The 9,782-nt window shown below is 37.8% G+C and overlaps 1 non-coding gene across 1 annotated transcript; it reads left to right on the plus strand.

The window, feature by feature from the left end:
• Window positions 1-6,144: 6,144 nt before the first annotated feature.
• LOC144476641 (U2 spliceosomal RNA) lies at window positions 6,145-6,338 on the plus strand. Its single transcript, XR_013495059.1, has one exon. It is a non-coding gene; the product is annotated as a U2 spliceosomal RNA (small nuclear RNA).
• Window positions 6,339-9,782: the final 3,444 nt, after the last annotated feature.

A 9,782-nucleotide genomic window follows, 5' to 3' on the forward strand; every position in this document is an offset into this window, starting at 1 on the left:
TGATTGAGATTCTCCGGACTCCCCAAAAGGCCCTCCCTAAATCGTTGAACGGGATCTAGGAGGGTGGCTTCGCGCTCGGTATTCCAAGAACGTTCAAAGTGGTTTACTCGCAATCGCGGATTTGTAGGAAGCGGATGCCATTCTATCGGGGAATAGAGATGAAAAGCTTATTGCCGGGAAAACAATGATCTCTATCGGCGCTGGTGCTGTTCCCCTCTGAACAGTTGCGAACAAATTGCTTTCCGGTGCATGCTATTGTTGACTCGCGTCGCCGCAAACGTTTCAACAAATTCAACATTCTGCTATAACTCGGAAAAATAATGCTGAAATACCCGGTGTTGCTACAATCTCTGTTATCAACTTTATCAGCTTTCAGTTAGGTTCAAGAATTGAACAGGATGGAATCATTGTAGCGTAAGCCACATTTTCGAAAATTTTGACACATGTCTTAAAACGTAATGAATAGATGCCAAAACGTGGAGAAGACAAGTGAGATAAAATATAATGTTACCACAGATTAACTTAAGGGGAATTATTTCCCTTGGGATTACAATGGTATGTACATTATTAATGCCTGTCGGCAGAAGCTGTTGGCATATTTGGTCAGTAAACAATACCCCTTGTTTCTTACAATCAGAAAAATGTGATTTATGTTACGTATGATTCTAACTAACTCAATTGTTAAACAATCCCAAAACTCCATTTAGTTTCCAGCAATGCGAAGAATGTGAACATAAAATGGCTTTTTAAGCAAGCGAATCGTGGAGCCAATTAAGACGGAGGTTAGAAAACGTTCAAATATTAATGAGCCGATCGCGCTGTTCTTATGGAATTGGGTTGATTAAGAACGAACTACTGGAACAATTTAATGTTTTTTGTCCGATTAAAAGAATCTATTGCGAGAAACTAAAATAATATTTTGTAATGCAATGTACAAATAGATAGTCTTCATGCCTACATGTTCGTAACAAAATTTCGTTCCGTAATGCAATGTTTAAAGATTAGCTGTTGGATCCATAGGAATCTTTAACAATTTATACTTGTTAAAGTACAACGATAAAGGATGCATTAGAATAGAGGCCTTATGTAAAAAGCAATAAAGATATGTGCACATTTTCTTTTCATTAAAGTGTGGCTAGTATCACATAAGTTTTAATCCTCTATGGGTTAAATTTCTTTCTAAAATATCTATTTGCACATAACTGACAAGGCATTTACTTTAATATTTCAGGTTAATGGTGCTACCAACCGTTATCAATATTGTTCTTGGTTATCTCAGAGACCTTATATACGTCATTTGGTGAAACAACTGGTAACTTCCAGGTTAAATGCCAATATATCGACGTTCGGCCTCCTTGCAAGATAGTTGAAAGAAAATTTAATTCCACGGAAATAAGTCGCAATCGAATACAGAATATTTTATATTAATACGTAAGTATGTACCTAATAGGATCTATTGAAAATTCATTGCACACATCGTTGAAATAAGCAGCCCAACGTTGTACTAAATTGTTCAGGGCATTCATGTCGATTGATGTATACAAACAGCATATTTTCCGTTCCACCCGTAATTTAAACGGCTGAGGAAATACTCCTTAAGCCGGGAGCGGGCGTAAACGGCGTCGCAAAGTTCGAGATCCAGGATCTCGACGGAACGAGAAATTAGCAGCGGCTCGGTGAAAAGGAGTCTCGTTAAAGCGTTCGAGCGAGCTGCACGAGGACCAATCCTTGAGTCCTCGACGGTGAAATCTGTCGCGTTGTCTTAGCTCTCAATCATTCAAAAAGAACGACGGGGTACTCGTGGCTGAACGAGCGCGTTAATAGCGAGAAGAGCGCGATGCGTGTCGTACAATGCGGCGCGTCGCATCAAGGGGGCAGCGAAACGATGCGTAGAGAAAAAGGGGGTCCACGGATACGCAGTCGGCGAAGTTCGGTGCGCGGCGCCTGCCTCGACAGTTTCCTCCCTAGTGCGTCATTTCGATGCCATATGGGACGAGCGCGGACGTCTAAGTTTTCGACAATGCCCACTCTTTCCTCTATTACTCCGTTTCAATCGGCGCACCGAACCCTCGGCTTTTTTTATCTGGAATTTATTGCGTAGCCTTCGCCTACCCACCCTCGTGTAGGCTCGAGGACCTGCGAGGAATCGATCCTTGTTCGCAGCCTCGTTCTCTAGCCTGATCCGTCCACTAGACGATCGCGACGTGTTTCGATGATTCTGGGTCACCGAGATTGCACGCCTCTAGACAAAAACACGGATCGATGTCAACGAGTTTCACCGAAGGTGGCGCGCGAGAGGCCGACGTCTTCGACAGATGTCAGACCGCGATAACGTAATGTCAGCAATAATACCGAATGCCGGCAGAATCGATCATCCTCGACCTGCCAAGACAAGGGTCGCGCGCTAAGTGCGGATGGGGACTCGGCTAAGGTTGGGATAGGCCGCCGAGATCTACCCAAACCCTGATTTTACGAGAGTCGCGCAGCGTTTCGAGCAGACTGTGCCGAAATTTCTAATTGCCAGAAAAACTGATCAATGGATTGAGGATTCTTGTAAAATAAATAATTTCTCTAACAATAATAGACATAGAAATTTCTTTCATAATTGTGAGAAATTAATAATAATATATTAAATGGTTGGAGTAATCGCGATGACACAGGTTACACAGGAGGAACGAGTTCGAAGACAGAGTGGAAAGCGGCAAGGGCCGAAACACGATGATACCGGTCACGGTTCACAGCTATCGAAATTCCGTTTCACAACGGTTCTGTGTGTTAGGCATTGTGTTCCTGACGCTGCGGCGAGATCGGCCGATTGTGATTTTAACGCGCGGAAGGCAATCAGATTTCAGCGAGACCTTTCGCGAGTGAGTCTCTTTCGCTGCGAATCCAAGGAACACAAGTCACACACACGTACACACACACATGCTATACCATCGTTAGAAAGACCCTCCTCGTTATCTTCGGCAATTTGTTCACCAAACGTACAACCGTTTTTTGAGCCAATCGCCGATGGCGTAATCCCGTCCTCCCTCCATTTCTCCGAATCGAACTGGTGCGAAATTATTGGGCACCGTACCCAAGATCTCTCCGTGTTTCATCAACTCTGCATAAATATCGGTACATGAAACTGTTTTCCGGGACGAAACCGAACGAGACTGACTCAATCAATTGGTCCTTTTGAGCCAACGATCATTAAGAGGAGTTGCTTCCCTCATAGACAATTATACTTAATCCATTTGATCAATCCTTTAGACCAGGGGTCGGCAACCTTTTTTTGGTCGCGGGTTCAAATCAATAAAAATGTGAATATTAAAGAGACGTTTGGGTCAGAAATATATTCTTATTAAAACAGTCTTTAATTAAATAATAAGATATATTATATTAAAAAGATAATTACAAACATAGTTGAATGAACTTCATTTGTAAACGTTATCTTCGATAATGATATTCAAGATATCATATGTTGTATACGCGTTTGATGTTGATCCGGTTTGTAAGGCCGGATTTGTTTGTACACGCTTGGTACAATGCCGTATTAATATAGATGTATGTTTGTTCTATATACACTTTATTTACAACACTGTACAAGTATACTATTTGCGATGTTTGATGATGTTTGACTGCGTTACGTTTGATGCGTTATGTTTGAATGCGTTATGTATGAATGTTAGCTGTGATCTGTCTTTCGTTCGTCGTGTTCTGTCTGTTGTCACCTCGATTTTGCATTGATTGGTGGAGGATAGTTTTTGGTAGAGGAAATGAAATGTTTTTGATTGGAAGTGGGTGTGTCAAAGGAAATTTGGAATGAGGAGTGGGAAATTTGGTAGAAAGTTCGGGTTTGCGTCGTCTTCTTTGTTACAGTAAAAATTACGAATGTTTGTCCGTGTAACGGTACCGTGGGTCTGTCACACGTGTTGTCCGTTCGTCGAGTCGAGTTTCGGTAAGTACGGCAGTCGTAAAGTAATTTCGTTAGTCGTCGTTTGTCGGATTTTTCCTATTGTCGGTCTATTCGCCTGTTTACGACTTAATGGCTAAAGGATCGCTAGGTATTTTCGACTATCGGTGTTGCCGTCGCAACATCATATGAATGTTTTATAATTTATTTTTATATATTATACTTTATTTTCGGAACTAAAGTAGGTCACTTGAAATTACCAAATGGATCCCTACTCTGGACATTATTCCACGTTGCAACAGGGCTTCCGCCTTCTCCGATTCATTTTGGGGAAATTTCCTCATCCTTATTCTTCTTTGCGCCGTCTTCCCATTAATAATATTCACTCCTCCTTCCGAAAAAGACATGAACATTTTTATACCATTATACCAAAATTTTCGCTTATAGTACGTTCGACCGGTACGTTCAAAAATACGAGTGACCGTTAGGTGACCAAGTGAAGTAAACTATTCTCGTTGCTGAAATTGAGAGCTTAATATGTTATAAGGATTGAATTAGAATTAGTAATTAGACTTTTTAATCTGTAAAAAGTTGACCTTTGGTTAATATTTGACAACTTTTCCTGTGGTCATATCTGCATATTATTTTTTTAAAAATAACGGAGTAAAGTGGGGTCTGTCCCCATCTCCGTCTAATTTATTATTGGGAAATATGGTTTCTAGCTATGTAAACTGTAATTATGCGTTTAAATAATTGATGTCCATTAACGTATAAACACGCATCTTATATATCTTCGAGCCTTTATTTAGATTTTTGACACGAAAATTTCCTAAATGTCCTTTACAAACGTAATCGTTACTCTGAAGTGGCAACAGGTGGTCTAAGTAAATTACTGCTGAGCCATTCGTTACAATGGCACTTTTGAGCCCATCGATCACAAAGAGAAATTACTTCACTTGTTTGACGATTATTCCTAATCCAATTTAATTAGTTTTTTGACATTATCCCACGTTAACCCTCGCAACAGGGTTTCTCTCCTTTGGTGGTTAATTTCGGGAAAATTTTCGCTCCTTTATTGTTGGATAGCTGTTGACCCTGTCAATAACTATCAGTAACACCGGCACAGACATTCTAGAAAATCTTTTCGGAACGTACACTCGCATTTCCGAGTTAGTCTTAGGAACCGACGTTGTAACAAGAGACGTATTAACCCTTAAATGCATGAATTAATGAATTTTATTTAAAAATTAGGGTTATAATATTTCAAATGAGTGGAAATCGGGAAAAATATTAAAAAAAATTATAAGTCATATCTTATAAGGTTTTTATTGAAAAATATTAATGATTCATTTTTGGTACACTATGCAAAATAGACATAAAAATTCTTTAGTTAGTATGAAAGAGATTGAAGCAGTCGTTTCCTTTCTTGGAACAAAGAAATACATTGCACTTTGTAATTTTTTTGAATACACCAAAATATTTCTTAATAATCCACTTCCAAAAGTACGTAAATGAACCCGCTATCAAAAATGCGCGCCAATTGGTATAACGTCAGAAAGATACAAATATTGAAGTCAAATGTCATTATTTTAGTTAATTTTTGATAAGTCAATGGACAAAGGAATCACTGCCATTCAGCCAAATGTATCGATATCAAAACTGTTGTCGGGTATCCGCGCAAAAAGTTATTGATTCATTTTTGGGACTCTATGCATTTAAGGGTTAAAATAAATCCGATTGTAAAATATAATTGAGCTTCGGTACGTGTTTCGTCGGACGTTCCAACATTATCATCATCAATATCGATCTATACTAAACTCGAAAAAGGGCATGCTTAAAAAATTCTTTCACTGTGTCTTGTAGTTAAAATCTGCGAAACAAATTGTGGTTCTTTAGATCTTTCCAGTAATAGCAGAATTAAAGAAAAGCATTTCATTCATTGACTAGTAGTCTAGACCCACTGTCATCTGAAAATCATTTAAACATGTTGCGAGACGTGCGGGCACTTTTATGGGCCACAGTACATAACAAAAGAGAAAATTAAAACAGCATCTGTTCTATTGATATTTCTGTTTGGGACCTCTATTCTATGACTCCAGACTGTAACCTGTAATGTTTATTCGAGTTAAACCGGTACGCTCAAAACTTCTACGACGGATAGCTAGATGGCTACGCGACGTAAACCATTCTCGCTGCAAAAATTGGACGCTTGAGATGTGATAAGGAATGAAATTATAGCAATTGCTATCGCTTCTCGGCCTTATGGCTAAGATCAAATGTGTAGTATCTGTTCTTATCAGCTTAATATCTGATACACTACCCATCGGGTAGTCAGAATATTAGCCTGATTTTTGAGAACCGACGGAGTCGTTGGGGCTTGCCCCACCTCTGTCATGAGTCAGCTCGGCATTGCAGTGTCGCTGAGATTGGCTCTAACTAATTATTATAAAACATAATTTTTATATTAAATAACCTTTATTCTTCATATCTCTTATGTCTGGAAAAAATTTTGAGTCTTTGGTCCACGAGCAAAATTCCCTCGTCAGTATTCCTCTACATTTTGCTCTTAATTTTTATGAAAATTTAAATTTATATTATTTCATGTATTATTTGTTACTTTTAATATTAGAACAATGAAATTAGTTTGAAATTAAACTGAATTAGGTTAATGTTAAAGACTTCATTTTTCGGATGATTGCTTCATTTGTCAAAAGTATAATATTTCTATATAGACTTTTTAATGGTTTGATAATATTCTATGAAATAATATTTTCAGTAGCTATGAGATAATATTAATTTTGATACAACACTGTTATCTAAACAATTTTATATGAAAATATATCATTCTTAACATAAAGCAGCAAGGTTCCGGTAAATTAAGTATCTAAAAATAGTTAGGGGTTGAAAACAGTTATGATATCGGTTTCAGTTTTTAAAATAGTTATGAAGAACCGAAATTTTCTCAAAAACATTATAGGGATTCTGACTTATATCTGCTATTATACAGGTTCTGTAACTGTTATTCTTCGGTTTTGAATTTGAGTTATATGTTTGTGTTTGTAATTCTATTTCACCTAATTTTCTCGAGGATTAAAATTATAGATTCTATGCTTAAGTTTAAAATATATCAGAACATTCGTCTCGGTCGAAATCGCAGTGATCTCTTTATTTACTTGAGTATACTGGATTCATATGTATAATGATTTAAATGTCCTTGCGTTGGGACATTTGTGCGGTTGTGTAATTGCACGTGTTTAGCGGCAAATATCGCATAATCCCCGCGTGCTCGTCCTTTCTTGTTACAGATCCACAAAATGTAAACACGTGTCAGTAAAGATTACATTACACAATCGAGAGGAAAGTATATTTTTTCACAAATCAGATAGCTTATTTTAACGAGTTCTTCAACAAAATACGCGACTTAACCCTTTGCGGTCGAGTGGCGAAGGTGCTACTAAAAATAATTATGTTACGTTTCAAAATAATTTTTACCAAATTTACTTACATTTAAAAACTTGTTAAGAGACGTTAACTGTCGCACGAATCAGAAAAATCAGTTCCATAATATACAGGGTATATCAAAATTATACACACTCCAGGAAATGAGGGGTTCCAGAGGCCATTTCAAGTAACCTTTTCCTTTGCTGAAATGTAATCCGCGGCTTTGTTAACGAGGTATTAAAGAAAAACAGTAGGCAATAAGATGTGGGCACGCGAATTCTCAACGTGCTACTGCGTGGTATCCACATCGCTCCCGGGAGTGACAAGGAGTGAATTTTCTGAATTTTTTATTAATTTGAAACATCAGGATGTGCATGTTGCCTCCCGATGTGTTATAATAGTCTTCAAATTTAAATATTTTGCCAATTTATAGCCTATTTAATATTTAAAAAACCAATCACCACAGATATGCCAACACCCAACCATATAAACGAGGACAAAATAAAATATTTTGAAACTTTTTTAATTTTCATACTAATTTAATCTTTTTATTTGGTAATCAATGAATCCAGGAGATAATGCTCAGCCTAATTACTTTTTAAAAACCACACAAGTCCGAGTTATCATTACGAAAGAACTGTTTCGCGTTGACGTCACCCATTTTTATCAATAAATTTTGAAACATCCATGTTTTCAATTCTTTGAGTTTTCCAATTTCTAACTTTAAATGTAGTTAATCATTATTTACAACAGAACCATGAAACAAACGATTGTTATGTACGTTCTCTTCAGAAAACTTGAGAGTTCACTGTTTAAATATGGTGTCCCAAAAATATCTAACAATCCGGGCATGCGAGATTTCTAAGGTCATTTTAAATAACTTTCTTCTTTACAAAAATTTTTTCCGAGGCATTTATAATCAGTAATTAACGAAAAACACTGACTGATGAGAGGTAAAATTGGGCTTCGTCCGCTCGTAAACTTCTCATGAATCAACTGCAATAAATGAATTCGAAGGACTGTATCATCTTCGATTTAGACTTTTGGAATCGTGGCGCAGACATTGGCAAAAAATCAAGACCGGCAACAGAATTCAGTCCGGGAATTTTGCTGAGTTTCAGCTATTTATTAAGAAAGCAAGGGGAAACGAAGTCTCCGTCGATAAGCTGCAGAGACAAGAAGAGAAAGGTTAGCCCCGGTTAGTGGCGCGGATTGCAGCATCCCGCAGCGGAAAGACACCCCCCTGTAAGAGGCGACGTCTGGCGTAGGTGATTTTATTAAAAATTCATGCGTTCGGGAACTGCTGTCGGAATTGTGCTTCCCGGAGCTGAGTTTATGCTGTCAACCCTCTTCCGGTCTGCGACGCCGGCGGGGGGTTGATTTGTTCGGTCGACGATGCTGGCTGCGCACCGAGGAAAAGGATATAAGGACATCGACGTCGAGAGGAATGACGATGGTGACGTCGGAAACCGGATGGGACGGCTAACTCGGGCTGGACCTGCTGATATAATCACCTTAACTCTTCTGCGTAAATTGGGTCTGTCTGACCCAAACTGGAGCTATAAATTCTTATTATTTTCTCATGAAAGCATTACTTTGGGCGGGTCTTCTCCATATTCTCGAATGTGCGGTAAATATTAATAATCTTTTGGAGAACGTAAAGTCAAATGTTTTAATTCGTCAAGAATACCATGCATTTCTTTTACAATATGGATAGCAGGTAAGTAACAATGGTTATAATCAAATCTCCATTTTGTAATAGAAATGGAGTTTAGCGTACATGTATGGCAAATATTGTTCAGATTAATTCACTGTAGTTGTGCTATGTATGTTTTAGATATTGATGAATCTTGAATATCTTTTAGTATTGTTGGTATAAGGTAAGGAATCTAACAGCTGTATAGAAAAATATGTTCACATTACCATATTAGTTTGTCACTTGTTAGAATGTCACTATAAAACAAATTGAACGTATTCGTCGAGTTTTCTTGTTTCCCCAAAGAGTGCAGCATAAGTGTTGGAAATTTTGTTCTAGAACAATGGCTCTCAATTTGCGTTGAAATATACAGCAAAGTACATAAACGATTTCTGGCAAATTGATACAAATCATAAACAATTATGTGGGTTTTCTTCCTAGTTAACTTAATTTTGGTCCTCCAATGCTCGCCATTTCTGACGTCCAATTAACACATTCGTTATCACCGTCACTAGCGTAAGTAGTTATAATCATTATATCTATCGTATTAAATACATCGTTTCCTCTTATCGAATATCACAAAAATGTCGTCAAATAGAAGCTACGAATTCTCTAAATATCGTGCTAAGTCTTACAATTTCAATTATTGACATTCATGAAACGAATTTGACGCATGAATACGAGATAAGATAGCGCGAATGCGCTAAACGGCAACCTATCTAAATCCAATGTTTCAAACCAGAGCAT

This window comes from Augochlora pura, chromosome 10 (assembly GCF_028453695.1).
Source record: "Augochlora pura isolate Apur16 chromosome 10, APUR_v2.2.1, whole genome shotgun sequence".
Classification (NCBI taxonomy): Eukaryota; Metazoa; Arthropoda; class Insecta; order Hymenoptera; family Halictidae; genus Augochlora; species Augochlora pura.